The following is a 17,263-nucleotide window of genomic DNA, read 5'->3' as shown; positions in this document are numbered from 1 at the left end:
TTTTAGTGTTTAGCGGAGTTTTACTTGGAGAATGTAAGCTCCTGGAAGACAAGGACAGTACCTGTCCAAGCATTGCCAAGGTGATCCATATAAAATTACTAGCTCACGATGAAGAATGGACCAGGAAGGGCCTGACGACGAAGCTGTTTGTGTAGCAGGAAAATGAACCAGCAGAATGTTTTTTCATAGGGTGGGTAACGCATTCACGTGCCTAAGGGAATAGGTTAGGATACATCTTTCCGTTTTGTTTTTTAAGCATTCAAAATCAAACATAGGCCTGGTACATTTCTGTTTCTGAATTTTTTATTCATATTTTTATTCTCTTAATGAAAATTCATCCAGTTGGGAGAAATGTGGTGAAGCAGATAACATACTTGATTGAAAATGCATCTTTTAAAATGATTTGATTATTAAGCTTACAACCGTTTGCTGGCATTAAAACAAGCAAAAGAGAGATTGAAGCCGGATGGGGAGGAGCAGGTGGAGGAATGATGTGAGAGGAGAAAGTGACATTATGAATACGGTATCCAGATCTTCACTGATATAACCCTGGCTGGGTATGCCGCAATGATTTAGGAATTCAGCTCTGGAAATATTACATTGCAAGTTACAAACCATTTTGTATTTTTCTGCTATTGTTTTTTAAAAAGTAAAACCAGTGCTGCTTTTACTTTTTCCTAACTTTGCAAATATTGTAGAGTTTTGGTGTTTTAAAACTGAAGAGTCTAAATGCATTTGACAGAAAGAGGAAGACATTAAAACTTGGAAAGTTAACTGACTTGGCTGTCCAAGCCAAACTGCTAATGAAAGGCAGAGTCCAATAAAACCAAGGTCTCTTCTGCAATGTGCTCTTTTCAGCTGTGTCGCCTAGTCCCCCTACCCTGTGAAAATTTATGGAAAGCTTCTCTGCATGCTCTTTGAGTTGTCTGTGACAATCAAGTTCATTGATACCTCATAGTTGTATTAGTCTAGTCTTTTTCTTTTGATGTGAAAGTAATAATTCTAATGAAGTGGAACTATAGTTTTATAAATTAACTTACTGATATAGGAAGAGATGTCTTAACATGGGCTTTTCATAAAAATGGAAACTGTTGGAATTATTTCCCTACTTATCAGTAACCATATTTTAATAATATTTTCTGCTATTCGGTAGTATTTTATAATATGATCAACTCTATAAACTCTGAAAAATGAAATTGCTACATAACAAGAACCCATGAAGTTCGGTTTTCTTCAATTAATGAATTTTATTATTTTCAACTTAAAAAAGTTTACTTTTTGAGGAAAAAATTCATGTTTAACTTTTTTATTAAAATTGAATTTGTGCTCTTTTATTAAGTTGATTTTGCCATAAAGTGCTTTTTTGTTTTCTTATACTTTTTATCCCTTAATTCCACACTGTATTTTAATCAACTTTTTTTTAATAGATCTTTATTGGAGTATAATCGCTTCACAATACTGTGTTAGTTTCTGTTGTACAACAAAGTGAATCAGCCGTATGCATATATATATCCCCATATCCCCTCCCTCTTGAGCCTCATTCCCACCCTCCCTATCCCACCTCTGTAGGTCATTGCAAAGCACCAAGCTGATCTCCCTGCGCTATGCTGCTGCTTCCCACTGGCTAACTATTTTACATTCAGTAGTGTATATATGTCGATGCTACTCTCACTTTGCCCCAGCTTTGCCCTCCCGCCCCCACTCGCCCGTGTTCTCAAGTCCATTTTCTATGTCTGCATCTTCATTCCTGCCCTGCCACTAGGTTCATCAGTACCATTTTTTTTTTTTCAGATTCCGTATATATGTGTTAGCATATGGTATTTGTTTTTCTCTTTCTGACTTACTTCACTCTGTATGACAGGCTCTAGGTCCGTCCACCTCACTACAAATAACTCAATTTCATTTCTTTTTATGGCAGAGTAATATTACAATGTATATATGCGCCACATCTTCTATATCCATTCATCTGTCGATGGGCATTTAGGTTGGTCCCACGTCCTGGCTGTTGTACATAGTGCTGCAGTGAACAGTGTGGTACATGTCTCTTTTTTTGTTTGTTTTTGAAATTTATTTATTTATTTTATTTTATTTTTGGCTGTGTTGGGTCTTCATTTCTGTGCGAGGGCTTTCTCTAGTTCCTGCGAGCGGGGGCCACTCTTCATCGCGGTGCGCGGGCCTCTCACTGTCGCGGAGCACATGCTGCAGACACGCAGGCTCAGTAGTTGTGGCTCATGGGCCCAGTTGCTCCATGGTATGTGGGATCTTCCCAGATCAGGGCTCGAACCCGTGTCCCCTGCATTGACAGGCAGATTCTCAACCACTGCACCACCAGGGAAGCCCACATGTCTCTTTTTGAATTATGGTTTTCTCAGGGTGTATGCCCAGTAATGGGATTTTTGGGTCATATGGTAGTTCTATTTTTAGTTGTTTTTTTTTGTTTGTTTGTTTGTTTGTTTTTGCGGTACGCGGGCCTCTCACTGTTGTGGCATCTCCCGTTGTGGAGCGCAGGCTCCGGACACGCAGGCTCAGCAGCCATGGCTCACGGGCCTACCCACTCCACGGCATGTGGGATCCTCCTGGACCGGGGCACGAACCCGTGTCCCCTGCATCAGCAGGCGGACTCTCAACCACTGCGCCACCAGGGAAGCCCTTTAGTTGTATTTTAATAGACTTTTAAAAAAAGAATTAGTATATTTCTTAAATTTCAATTTACTTAAAAAATAATCTGTAATTCACCATGTGGAATTATATTAAATCAAACTTGAAATGTATTTTACTGTTAAATTTCATGGTGTGCTAAAATTACTTTGTATGGAAGTAAATAACCATCTGCATGTTTTCCAACTTTACAGTGTAAAATTATCATTCGTTATGTCTATTAATGTAAATATCAAGGTGCTTTTAAAAATTCTATGCTTAGGGATTTATTTGTTACAAGTATCAGTTTGTTGTTTCATTTTATCACTTTAAAAAACCCCCAAAAAACTAGTTATATTGGGCTTCCCTGGTGGCGCAGTGGTTGAGAGTCCGCCTGCCGATGCAGGGGACACGGATTCGTGCCCTGGTCCGGGAGGATCCCACATGCCGCGGAGCGGTTGGGCCCCTGAGCCATGGCCGCTGAGCCTGTGCGTCCAGAGCCTGTGGTCCGTAATGGGAGAGGCCACAACAGTGAGAGGTCTGCGTACTGCAAAAAACAAACAAACAAACAAAACTAGTTTTATTGTTGCATCTGATATCATTCATCTAGTACTGAATACTGTATCTGTTTAAACTTGTCAACATGTTTTTTATTTAACAAAATTCTGTAGTGATTTGTTTTTTCTTTATCATGAACATTGGGGGGTTAAGCAGTGCACTGTTCTAATAAATATCTAACAGCATGATATTAAATTGCCAACTAAAATATCTGTATAGTTGTCAATTATTTTGCAAGTATAAGAAAAAAAGGAATTAAATACCATCTGAAAAATTCTGGTGGGTACATATTATTGGCTGGAGCATTAAGTGTTGATATGTTTCAGTAAGAAATGGGTTTCATCTAATGGGGAGAAACCTCGGACAATTTTTTTTATTTCATAAACTTTTGTTAATAACCAAGATTTCTAATAGCTACCCTTGGTGAAATGGGTCTTTATTTACTCAGATATTTCTTGAGGGAAGTGCTCACCAATGAGGTAGCCAGTGTGGGCTATCTAAAAGAGTAAGAAAACATCTGTCTGGTAGTAGGCTTGATTAAACTGTATATATAGTCCAGTTTAGTTGAAATGATTATGCAACAGTATATTATAATTTTTTTGCCAAAACGAATGACATAGTTGACGTGTACTAAAAGTAAACCCCACTTTTGTGTCAAAGGTAGAAAGGAAACCAACAAAAGCAAGGTTATAAAAATTTCTTTCATCCAGTAGAGATTATGTGAAGCATAGAAGTGGAAATGAATCCTAAGCGTGCATTGCTTAGGTTTGAAAAGCAAAGAACGGGACAGCAGAGAGTAAGTCCTTATTTAAGTACATAAATGGCTAATAAATAAATAATAGAAAATATTATCTTTTGGAACATATTTACTGAATAAGTGAGTAATACCTACTGTGTATCAAGCACTTACTAAGTGCCAGACATTGTGTGTGTCTGTGCATAATTCATGCAGCAGTTGTGTAAGTAAGGTATTATTTTACACTTAAAGTTGAGAATACTTGAGGTCCAGAGTTAGTGAATAATTTTGCCTCTCTGTCACACATTATTAAGTGGTAAAGCCTATAACTGAACCTTTGTCTTTTTGACTAAAGCCAAAATTCTTTCCACTCATCTTTTTCAGTAAGTTATAAAAGGCAACATTTATTCCCTTCTAATTCACAAAAGTTTAGAATTAGAGGAGACTTTAGAAATCATCTCAAACAATGTGCTGCTTACTACTAATATCCCTGAGATCTTATTGAGTCCAGCTTTTCCATGAGAAACACTTGCATGAAAAAATGGGCATAGGATGGTAATTTCGCTTTTGAAAAATGTAATAGATTTTACTAAACTGAGATAGTATCTGCTTTACTGTGTAACTTCTTCCATTGGTTGCAGTTCTATCTTTAAGAGTAAGATACAGTAAGGTTTTTCTCAATATATTGGGTCTCTGTTAAGTTCTCCCTCTTCTAAATTAAATACTACAACCCCTACAACTTCATGTGATACCGTTTCCTTTACCTTCCTCATCTCTGTCACTAGATACAATCAGTTTTGTCAGTGCTATTCTTTTTTGTTCTGATTCTGTTTCCAGCTTTAGTTCTGCAGTTGTGGTCTGAATGCAGTGTAGTGAAATTACCCCTTTTCTTAATTCAAGCCATACACTTGTGTTTACGGTCTAAAATTTCATTAACTCTAACAACAGTAATGTCTTGCCAGTTCTAAGCAAAAAAAAGAGAGAAAAATGTTATGTGGCTTTTCAAGTTATATTTATCCAATTCAAGGGATTATTTTTTTTTTACATTCTGTATTTCTACTTTTCTAATGTTAAAATAACCTTTTTTATGAAATGATAGCGTTAGTAGGTGGTAAGTTTCTTTAGATATTTGTCTTCGGGTTTTGTTTTCATGTTTTTACATAAGCAATAAAAAGTTAGTCTTTTGGGGCTTCCCTGGTGGCGCAGTGGTTGAGAGTCTGCCTGCCAATATGGGGGGGCGTGGGTTCGTGCCCCGGTCCGGGAGGATCCCACGTGCCACGGAGCGGCTGGGCCAGTGAGCCGTGGCCGCTGGGCCTGTGCGTCCGGAGCCTGTGCTCCGCAACGGGAGAGGCCACCTTTGTTGTTTCCTATTTTGTTTTTTGAAAAATTTGTCTGGAAATCACTGATGTAGGCAACATAAACCCGCATCTTTTGTATGTTAAGATTTTTCCCATTCTGTATATACATGTAGATGATGTTTTTAAGCAATATGTACCTTTAACCCTTTTAAATATCATCTACTTGAGTGTAGTTAAAAGTTGAGATCTTTTTTTAAATTTTATTATTTTTGGCTGCGTTGGGTCTTCGTTGCTGCGCACAGGCTTTCTCTAGTTGTGGCGAGTGGGGGCTACTCTTTGTTGTGATGCGTGGGCTTCTCATTGCGGTGGCTTCTCTTGTTGAGGAGCACAGGCTCTAGAGTGCAGCCTCAGTAGTTGTGGCGCACGGGCTTAGTTGCTCCGTGGCATGTGGGATCTTCCCGGACCAGGACTCGAGCCTGTGTCCCCGGCTTTGGCAAGCGGATTCTTAACCACTGCGCCACCAGGGAAGTCCTTGAAACCTTCTTAAATAATGATTCTGTCATCCAAGGGATTAGCTTCTCTTCCTGGCTTTTTGACATTTATAAATTTAACAAGCAAGCCCTCTTATGTCTTCATCTTGTGCATGTATTGGATATAGCCAAGGACATACCATGCAAATTTATAAATAGAATAAAAGTTACATAAAGTATGCTGGAGGAAAAAGGTGACAAAAAGATACTGAAAACCATTTCAATGTTTTGTTTTTAGTTAAGGAGAAAATCATTATATTCTCTAATACTAAGGGAGTTGGTTGAAGCTTACTGTCTGGTGGAGATGTGGATAATTATATAATTATATGAAGTCAAGTAAGCGTAGATGCTGTGAGTAAAAATAAATTAGAGTAAAGGGATAGAGAGTGGTGGACTGCTATTTTTTATTTACTTTTAAATAGTCATTCAAATAACACATTAAAATTGTTCAAAAAAAATCAAACAATATTTTAAAAACAAACAATGTGAAGAATCCTCCCACCCATCTACCTTATCTGCTGAGTTAATAGGTGAATTTTCATGTATCTTTCCAGTGAATTTGTTTTCAATTTAAGTAAATACAGTATATATTTTTAACCTACTTACCTCTTTTTACACTAAAGATAGCCTCTTTATACAAAAAAGAGGCATCTAGAGAGCTACTATTTTAGTGAATGGTTAGGGAATACCACTCTTTGAGAAGGTGTCATTTAGCAGAGACTTATGTAAGGAAGCACACCATGTAGATATCTGGTTGGAGAGTGCTCTGGTCCTGGACAGGAATGGGATGAATGAATTCAGAGAACAAAGAGGCCACTGGCTGGAGATGAGCAAGAAGAAGGAAGAATAGGAGGAAACGAGGTTGGATAGAGATTGTATTGGTTGACTTTATTTAAAATGCCTTGGGAGTTCATTGGAGTGTTTTGAGAAGGGGAGACTAACTTTTTATTGCTTATGTAAAAACACGGAAACAAAACCCGAAGACAAATATCTAAAGAAACTTACCACCTACTAACACTATCATTTCATAAAAAAAGGTTATTTTAACATTAGAAAAGTAGAAATACAGAATGTAAAAAAAAATAATAATCCCTTGAATTGGATAAAAGAAAAAAATCCCTTGAATTGGACAAAAGAATTGGCTTACATTTTTAAAATATGGTTCTGGCTGTTTTGTGGATAATAGACTGGAGGGGAACAAAATGGGAACAGGGAGATGAATTAAGAGACTATTGGAATACTTTAAACTGAGGTGTTAATGGTTTAGACTAGAGTGATAGTGGTGGAGATAGTGAAAGTTATTAGGTTCTGGTTTTAAAAAATCAAGAGTTTTGGACATGTTAGGTTTGAAATGTCTATTAAATGTCCAAGTGGAGATAATCAAGTAGGCAGTTGAATATTCAAGTCTAGATTTCACAGGAGGGGTTGGGGCTGAATATATTTAAATTTTAAGCATCACCAGTAGACCATATTTAAAACTCTAGGACTGGAAGACATCACTTAGGTTGAGAGTTTGAGAGTAATTAGATTAAGAGGTCCAAGAAAGAATTGTACCTGATACTCTCCAATAGTGAAAGCAAGAGAGAAGGAGCCATCAAGGATTGAAAAGAGGTGGCCGGTGAGGTAATGAGTGTGGTGTCCCAGAAGACAAGTAAAGAAAGTGTGTTTAGGGACTTCCCTGGCAGTCCAGTGGTCAGGACTCTGCGCTTCCGCTGCATGGGGCACAGGTTTGATCCCTGGTTGGGGAACTGAGATCCCGCAAGCTGCGAGGTACGGCCAAAATAAAATAAAATAAAGTAAATTTTTTTTTTTAAAGTATGTTTAGAGATAAGGAGTGATCAGTCAACTATACCACCTTTAATCACTTAAACATTTCTTAAGAAATCAGGTTATATCCTTTTTCCTTGTTAACTATCTCTGAAAAAGTTATTATCAGACCTGTCTTTATTCCTTTATTCTCACTTATCAGTGAAGATGTTCTTTTTTTTTTGGCTATGCCATGCGGCTTGCAGGATCTTAGTTCCCCAACCATGGATTGAACCCGGGCCATTGCAGTGCAAGTGCCGAGTCCTAACCACTGGACTGTTAGGGAATTCCCGCGATGTTCATTATTATTCTCCCCAAGAAACTACTAAATCTAAAGCCGTGAACAAAGTTTTACTCACAAATATATTGCTGCTGTTTCTTAGGTCGATGGATGTGGCTGCTTTGCTACTGAGATTTGTACAGGGGAGATGGTTGCTGTTCACTGAGAAGAATTTGCTCTCAGGAATTGCTTCAGAGGCATTAATTGTGTGATCTTGGGCATGTCACATCATTTCAGAAGTTCAGTTTCTTCATCTGTAAAATAAAGCTGGCAGTAGTCCAGCTACCTCAGAGGTTTATTTTGTAAAACAAATGAGATAGATATAAAAGACATGAAAGGTATAATTGCACGTAGGGATCCCCTTCCCAGTGCCCCAAGTGTGGTACCACTTGATAGTGTTAGATTTGAAGAAATGTTTTGGTTTGGGTGATGAATAGAAGTATGTTTTCATTCTGACTCTGTAGGAATAGTTTTTTACTTCTTGTGCATTCTGTCCCCATAGGCAGTTTTGTACATCATTTTACAATACTCTTGGGGTTGGAGGAAAGGACATGAGGCCAGAAAGAGGCTTTGAAATAACAACTTTCTCCATTCATAAGCGTATCTTTCAATTCTAAGCATAGTGTCTAAATGAGAATGAAGTCAGAAAAAAGTAAGCAGCCTAGCTTACTTTTTTTCCAGGCCAACAAAGAGCATTTTCCTATTTTAACTAGCTTTTTACAGGATAAGGATTTCTCAGATTCAAAGCTTAAGGGTTGATTAGGGGTCTTGAACTCCGGTCAGCGAGCTAGAAACTGATTTCACGAAACAGAGGATAGGGGAAATGAATGTCCTTGATGATGGAGAAGTAAGTATAAAATCTTTATTTTGGTGAAAAAGGAACATTGCAAATAGAGGACTTTCTGTGGTAAGCTTTTTTAGGCAATAGGACTATAATTTCAAACTATCTAGAAAATACCATTAAGTCAGGAAGAACACACTCTTACAATCCTACTAGCTAGTGACACCACTGTTACATATTCTTGTCTATTTTGGTTTAATCTGATAACATTTTATCATTAGATTAAACTTTCATTTTACGAAGCTTATGATTTACTTGCAATTTATGGAAATTAAGGATGTTTTTAAAAATTGTAAACAACCCTATAGTGGACATTTCTAACTGAATTTCTGTGCAAATCAGTATTTTTCTTTCCCATTATTTCAAGAAATGAATTGTGTCAAAGAACATGTAGAATTCTAAAACCTTTTCTAATTTTCTAACGTACTGATAATACTCCATCCGCCCCTGCCCCACCTCAGTCTGTTGCCAAAGTACACCTCCCTCATTGGGATATGAAATTGTGTTTCTTCAACGCTTTACCACTGCTGGGTATTACATATCTTTTTAAAATTTTTGCCCAGTTGATAAACTAAAAACCTTATTTAAATTTCTCTTATCAGTAATACATCTGAAAGACTTTTTAAAAATGCTTATTGGTTATTTTTATTTCTAAAATAAAAGGCTCTTATTTTTAGTGAATAGCTCATCATATTCACTTGTAACTACTTCTTTTTCCAAGATTACCATTTGCCTTTTAAGTTTATGTTATTTTTACCCAGCAAAAATCTTTAACTTGTATATAGCCTTATTTCTTCTTTCCTTTTTCTTACGAAGTAATCCCGCTGCACAACATTTTATTGAATACATACCTATATTTTTTCTTGTAGAATTTATGATTTGAAGTTTTACATGCAAATATGTTAATTTATCTAAAATATATTTAGGCATATATATAGCCTTTTGTCATGTATTGCATAACGCTTCATTATCTATCACAATTTGAAATGTCTTCTTAAATATGCATAGATTTATTTCTGGATCTTTTATTCCATTTGATTGCTGCCTATTCCTGCACTGCTGTATTATTACCACATATTATAACATAGGTTTATAGTATCTGTTTACAAATGGATACTTTTCTCCTTAGCCTATTCTGGTGTCATAGAATTTACCTAGTTATCCTTGTATGCTTTCTTTTTTTCCCGATGTGTTTTAGGGTTATTTTGTTAAGCTCATTTGAAAAAATCCTTTTGGGGTTTTGATTGAGATTAAACTGAGTTTATTGACTTATTTATGATCTAAAAGATGACAAAGAAACTCTCAAACAGGTATTTAAGGCCTTAGTTTTTAATAGTGTTTTCAGGTCTATTGAAGTTTCTACCTGTTCTTGAGTCACTTATGTCATTTTTATCTGCCTAGAAGTTTATTCACTTGAGATTTTCAAATTTAGAAGCCTAAAATTGTAGATATAATTATTCTGTAAATTGAAAAGATCACGTCTGTGGTTACACCTTTTTTTCTGGCCGCACCATGAGGCATGCAGGGTCTTAGTTCCCCGATCAGGGACCAGGGATTGAACCCTCACCCACTGCAGTGGACGTGTGGAGTGTTAACCACTGGACCACCAGGGAAGTCCCAGTTACATCCTTTTACAAAGTTAAATATTTGTGAGGAATGAAGAAAAAAATCTGCCAGGGGTTTTAGTACTTTTTTTTTTTAAGAATGAGCTTTTGAGTTGTCATTTTTGTCTTTATGTTTTTAATTTATTATTTTTAAAAATCTTTAATATTTATCTCTACTAGTTGTCGAATAGTAAGTTTATTTTTATTTTTCAGTTCAGTGGAAAACACTTAAGGCTTTTTATCAGTACACCTTTTGGTACCTTCCTTAGATTTTACATATATTGGTCTCAGAATTTTTACTACTAGTTGTCGAATAGTAAGTTTATTTTTATTTTTCAGTTCAGTGGAAAACACTTAAGGCTTTTTATCAGTACACCTTTTGGTACCTTCCTTAGATTTTACATATATTGGTCTCAGAATTTTTACTTTTTAAACTATTTATTTCTTTTCACCAGAGTTAATTCGTGAGGTTTTTGTTTTTAAATACAGGGCCTGTGTGTATGTGATTTATTATTGTTCTTGTGGATTTTTTCCTAGTATTTTTTTAACATCTTTATTGGTGTATAATTGCTTTACAATGGTGTGTTAGTTTCTGCTTTATAACAAAGTGAATCAGCTATACATATACGTATATCCCCATATCTCTTTCCTAGTATTCTAATGGAAATTCTCAAGCAGGCAGGGAAATTGAAACAGTTTCATAGTGACTACTCATATACCCACCATCTTGATTCTACTATTAATATTATGTTAGTTTTATCACATATCTGGTCGTAAATCCATTGTCTATTCGTCAGTCTATGTTGCATTTTGATCCATTTCCAAGTAAACTGTAGACATCTGTGTGTGTGTGTGTGTAAGAAAAGTGTTCTTAAATCATTTGAAATTGTTTCAGTTTTCTGAATGTGCTTTTGAAATATTTTCTAACAACCACTGTCATATTAAACAAGAGTTTAAAAATGAAATATACTGTTTTCTATTCCAGTAGTATTACGGAACTCAATTTTTCTGTAAATAGCTAGCTTACAAAATTGACACTGATGACACTGAACTATTCCATTCTTGGAGGACGGGTATTCATTGTGTGTATGTTCATCTGTGTGCGTGTGCTTTTGAAGAGGAATGGTAGATAGTTTGGTTTTTGTTTTTGATTAAGCTGAAGAGCTATTGAACAAAACATACACTGTTTCTCTAATCTAGTAATTCTGCCATTTCCTTCAGTTGCAAATCCAGGAGTGAAATATTTCTTCTCAGTTCTACATCTCACTACCTTCCACTTCAACTATTCCCCTACCCTTCACTTATGTGAAAAATTCTGTGTTGGGCTGTTCACTAAAAATAAGAGCCTTTGCTTGCAGTAAGAGAGCACGGTTAGACCCTAAGAATTTAAGTGGTTCATATAACAAATTCCAGAATGTTAAAGATGTACTATATGGAATAGGAATTTAAAATTTGTAAATTGGAGAGGTGGGAGCAAATAGAGTGCAATTAAATGAAAGGTAAATAAAGTGAAATTTAGAAATTTATTTGGGGAGGGTGGCTTAGGGACAAGAGAATTGGGCTATTCAGTGTCTAGTAATTATTGTTAGTGACATTCAGAACATAATTCATCAATGGAATCTGGCACCTTTTTTGCTAATGGTATTTAGGTTAATTGCAAGTTCGTAACCCTTGCTCCCCAAAGATACGAGGTTTGTATAAGATGGATATTTCATCAAAGAATGCTATCTTGACAACCATTTCTTTCATCTGATTTTCAGGTGTCTGGTTTTGTCACTAGGATTTCTAATCTCTGACTTGTTCTTCCCTTTCTCTCTTTTTCTTGGATACAATTTGTAGTTTTTCCCTCCAGCCTCAGCATTCTAAGTCAAGACATTGTGTATTTCCTGTGCCCTAGTACTTTCTAAATTTCTTTCTCTTCAGTCTTCACAATTACAGCCCATTTCCCTCATCCCTACTCTCCCATGTTGTCAACCCAGTCAATCCAAGCTGAAGGGGTCTTTCTTTCTGAGGAATTAGAAAATACGTGTTTTCGTGTACACGTTTCATCAGTGATTTATTTAAATAAAGGGAGGTTGCTAGAGAGAGTACCTGGGTGGTTGATACTGCCATTTATCAAGATAGACAAAGCAGGAGGGAGGCAGATTTTGTTCAGAAGATGGAATGATGGAATTTTTTTTTTCAGATTAATTTTGACAGGTGAGTGGGGACCTGGAACTGAAAATGATTTATAAGTAATTAAGGTCTGCATCTTATAAAAGAGGTTTTGACTTGAAACTTACTTAGATGCATGACTTAATGTAATAAACTGTATTTGAAGTCCAGTAGCTTCAAAGAAGTCTCAAAATGAACATGTATTGGGAAGTAACCTCCTAAAAACACGGATTTAAAGAGAAAGTAGAGACTTTCAAAGAGATTGAGGAGTGGCCACGGAAGTCAGAGAAACCAAAGTAATATTTCTAGAAGGTAAGAATGGTCACAGATACTGAGAGTTGATGTAATAGGAATATTAATGATCATTGGGTTTAGCAATTATGAGGACATTTTTTATCATGATTCTGTAAGGCAGTTAAGAGGAAGAGAAAGGACAAAAATTCAGTAAACCTTCAGAAGATAGGGTAAATTCAAGAATGGTTGAAAGGTAAGGAAGTGGATTAGCCAAAGCAGACTAGTCATTAAAGCCTAGCACTAAACAGAAGGAAGGAAAGCTCTTTTAGGTGAATTATATACTGTCTGTACTTTATTTTCTTTTTCAAGGCTTTAAAATTTTTTTCATGCTTTCTAATCATTTTAAAGCACATTCTTAACAGTTCTTTTGTAAAACAAGTTTTCAAAATGTAAAAACTTACATTTAAAATAGAATAAGTTCTTAAAACATATGATAATATATTAATCCCTTTATTTGAAAGTTCATTAATTTTAAGGACATAGATTCTGAAAGGGTAAGCTATCCTTAGATTCTAATAGACACTTGTATTTTTTTTTTTTTTTTTGCGGTACGCGGGCCTCCCGCTGTTGTGGCCTCTCCCGTTGCGGAGCAGCAGGCTCAGCGGCCATGGCTCACGGGCGCAGCCGCTCCGCGGCATGTGGGATCCTCCCGAATCGGGACACGAACCCTTGTACCCTGCATCGGCAGGCGGACTCTCAACCACTGCGCCACCAGGGAAGCCCGACACTTGTATTTTTATATTCCAACTTTGCTGTGTGTAAAAGGAGCTAGTCTTAAGAACTGGATTATAGTTTCTTAACAGGAAATAACATTTATTAAAACTAGTAAAGCTACTTTTTAAAATAAGTTGCTGTCTAAGGGTATCATGCTCAAAATCCAAAAGTTATCTTGGCCTTGGAAATCCAAATTTACTAATATGGGTACTGAGTTTTTTTATAAAATTGCTTTCTGATTAGGAGATTTGAGTCTTTCTCTGATAATGTATATATACCATATACTCTAAAAAGTAAGTTTACTATTTGACAAAATTCAAATATAACGATCAAGATCACTTCTTAAAATTGTATTAGAGTTTGAGTAAACCTTCTGTGTTGGATCCAAAATAAATGAAGGAAGCAAAAGCAAAATTTTATCAGATATATCAGTGTTAAAAATAAGGACAGAATAAGGGCTTATGTCCAGAGCAGGGAAGAATAATTATGAAATTTATGAATCTGAGTCTCTAGGCACTTACTGGAAATAAAAATTATTTACTGCTTTTCATATTTTGAATATTTTTATTTGATCATGTGAAAGTGTCTGATCTAAGTCTCCATGGGCTATGAATAAGAAATTAATGGATATCTATGAAATGCAGGATTATTATATCTTTTTTATGGTTTCTCGAACATGTAATGGAAGCAGTAAACTACTTCAAATAAAAAAATTTAATAGAAATCACAACAGGACTCTGACTAATTAATTTAATATATATTTTTCCTTTTGCTGGCATTTACCCCATAGGTTGGTCTTTAGTAGTGTGACACGATTTTATCTGTTTAATGCAGTCATAGGAAACTATTTGTCTGTCAAAAGTTGCAAAACTGCAGGGAAAAAAATGGGGGTCATGTGAAGGAGAGAACCAACTTCATTTTTTTCAGCTAATCACCTTTATAAGCCTAATTGTTTTACAAATTAAAACATATATTGTTTTATTAGTAAATACTGTCATCAGGTATCTGCTTCAGAAAAATACAGCTTAGTTATTTCTGTCTTAGATGACTTTGGAGATTGTTTCTTGCTCTTAGGATAAACACACACACACACACACACACACACACACACACTCTTTGTCAACATGGTGTAAATAAAGGAATAATTTGTACAAGGGATTTGATCTCCGTTTTACTTTTGGCACTGTTACTATGTAGCTATATGACATTGGACAAGTCTTTAGTCTTACTGTCTCATTTTGTTCATTTGTAAAAGTAAAAGGCTTACACTATGTAAAATTTAAGATTACCATGTACTTTTAAAGTAATATTCTGTCTGTGAAAGATTTAGAATATTCTTCAGTTGTCTGTTTAATGTTCCATTGAGTCACAAATAAATAAGAGAACCAGAGGAATTGGAGGGTTTGTATGGTATGCAGTGGTGTATAGAAATGGAAAAAAAAAAAATGAAGAGGGCTGATCAGAGGAAGAAAGAAAGGAAGGCTTGAGGAAATAAGCTTTCAGAAGGTAAACCTTTTTTTTTCTTTTTCCCCACATATCCTGATATTCATTTGGGCTCAAAGTATTATCTCCTAGTAATAATTGTTCCTAAAAATACCAATAATCTTTTAATCTATTTTGGCCACTTTTTATCCTCAAACTTGCAGAAGCTCTTCTCCAAATGAAATAAATGTCAATAGGGAATTATTCTTTAGCTATGCCTGGAGATACCCTCTCTTAAAAGAATTGCCTTCTCAGAAATATTCGCACTACAAATTATTTCCAGTAAAACCATTACATACCTCATAGTTTTCTGGTAATGATGAACCTAATTCTGTAAGCATCAATAGTTTAATGAATTATAAAGTATGAAAGAACAGACTTTCGGACATAGTAACAGTTGAAATGACTATTGAAAAATTTCAGCCAAAAGATAGGCTTGATTGCTTATGTAATTTACTAATTTGTATGAATTCTGTATACCTTTATGATTGAAAATATGAAGCTCATTATGCTTGTTTGATCAGACCAAAATTTCTCTTTCCAACATAAATTATTTTTCATCTTCCTGTTCTGTGTGTTTATATTCTAAAGGTATGAAGTTTTTAACTAAAGCCATCCTTAATGTAAATAATTTTGTGATTCCTGTTTGTATAAAGCTGAGCTAGCTAGAGTACCTACTAGCAGTATGTGAATATTTACATTTAAATTAATTAAAATTAAAAAAAATAAAAAATCTTCTCAAATGCATTTGCCATATTTCAAGCGCTCAGTAGTTCACATGTGGCCTGTGGCTTATGTACTGGACAGTGTAGATACAGAACCCTTCTATCATCAAAGTTCTATTGCACAGTACTGTAATATTTATGAGCATTGTAATTTAACATGAAGGTAAAAAGAAATAGTGTATAATTTAGGCTAGTAATTAACAACTTGTTATTAGACAATGAATAAGTGCTTCTGTGATGCATTCATAAAATATATACTTGTCTGAAACATACTCTGAGACTTCTTAGTTATTCTTTTGATTTCAGTTTTCATGTGTTGTCCTGATACTGTGGTGGAAATCATTTATACCCACCTCCCAATTTATTTATAGTGAATTAGATGAGAAAAGGTAGTGATGATAATTAGAAAAAGTCTTTTTTTTTTTTAATTGAAGTATAGTTGATTTACAATGTTGTGTTTCTGGTGTATAGAAGAGTGATTCAGTTATACATATATATATTCTTTTTGATACTCTTTTATATTATGATTTATTACAGAATATTTAACATAGTTCCCTATGGTGTACAGTAGGTCTTGGTTGCTTATCTGTTTTATACATAATAGTTTGTATCTGCTAATCCCAAACTCCTAATTTATTCCTCCTCCACTCCTTTTCCCCTTTGGTAACCATACATTTCTTTTTTATGTTTGTGAGTCTGTTTCTGTTTTACAAATAAGTTCATTTGTATCATATTTTAGATTACAAATATAAGAGGTATCGTATGGTATTTGTCTTTTTTTCTGACTTACTTTACTTTCTGTGATAATCTCTAAGTCCGTCCATGTTGCTGCACATGGCATTATTTCATTCTTTTTTATGACTGAGTAATATTCCATTATGTATATATACCACATCTTATCCATTCATCTGTTGATGGACATTTAGGTTGTTTCTGTGTCTTGGCTATTGTAAACAGTGCCACTATGAACATTGGGCTTCATGTATCTTTTCGAATCAGAGTAGAAAAAGTTTTTAAATGGCACATAAGGCAGTTATATGCTGAAATTCATTACAGAAGAATGACAGAAACAAGAGACATTGTTCTCATAGAGTGAACTAAGAAAGGTGAATCAAAAACATTTGGGTTTCAGGCTCTTATAAACCCTTAACTCAAGCTGCTTTCTTCCACTGTCACTCCCTCCTGTAGGTTCTGTTTTCAATTCTTTGAGACAGCTTAGTGCACCTTTTCCTGCTCCTAGTAATAGTTGACCTGACAAAGTTTTCAGATTCATAGTTGTGCATTGAGCTTAGAGATAGTTTACTGTTCTTTCAAATTCTAGGTTTCTGATCTATGCTGTACCCCAGTTTACTGAATTTGTGCCATTCCTCTAGATGGATCATTGATTTTTGGTCTCTGATTTTAATATAAATTGATTGATTCTTCTTTGTCTATGGACTTCTCAGGGAGAAAACCTTGGAACCTACTTGTAGCCCAGCAGCAAGCTAAGAGGTAGATTGAAAATAGATTGAATTTTGCATGACCTGTCAATGTTTATTGTGTAAAAAGATAGTGTCACAGAACATGTTACTAGGTAAAAATATGTTCTTTTCAGCCATATTCAA

The 17,263-nt window shown here is 35.3% G+C and overlaps 1 protein-coding gene across 15 annotated transcripts in view; it reads left to right on the top strand.

Annotated features, from left to right (window-relative positions):
* CEP170 (centrosomal protein 170) overlaps nucleotides 1–17,263 on the top strand; it is a 149,007-nt gene that overhangs the window by 1,433 nt on the left and 130,311 nt on the right. For 2 of the 15 annotated variants that reach the window (XM_032628681.1, XM_032628699.1), the window contains exon 2: nucleotides 7–190. The exons of the other annotated variants lie outside the window; for them this stretch is intronic. The gene's annotated coding sequence lies outside the window, so the exon portion shown is untranslated. The remainder of the gene's footprint in view (nucleotides 1–6; nucleotides 191–17,263) is intronic. 15 annotated transcript variants of the gene reach the window in all.

Source organism: Phocoena sinus, chromosome 1 (genome assembly GCF_008692025.1).
Source record: "Phocoena sinus isolate mPhoSin1 chromosome 1, mPhoSin1.pri, whole genome shotgun sequence".
In the NCBI taxonomy this organism is placed as follows: domain Eukaryota; kingdom Metazoa; phylum Chordata; class Mammalia; order Artiodactyla; family Phocoenidae; genus Phocoena; species Phocoena sinus.
Note: the sequence above shows the minus strand (reverse complement) of the source record. Positions and strands in the feature narration are given on the sequence as shown.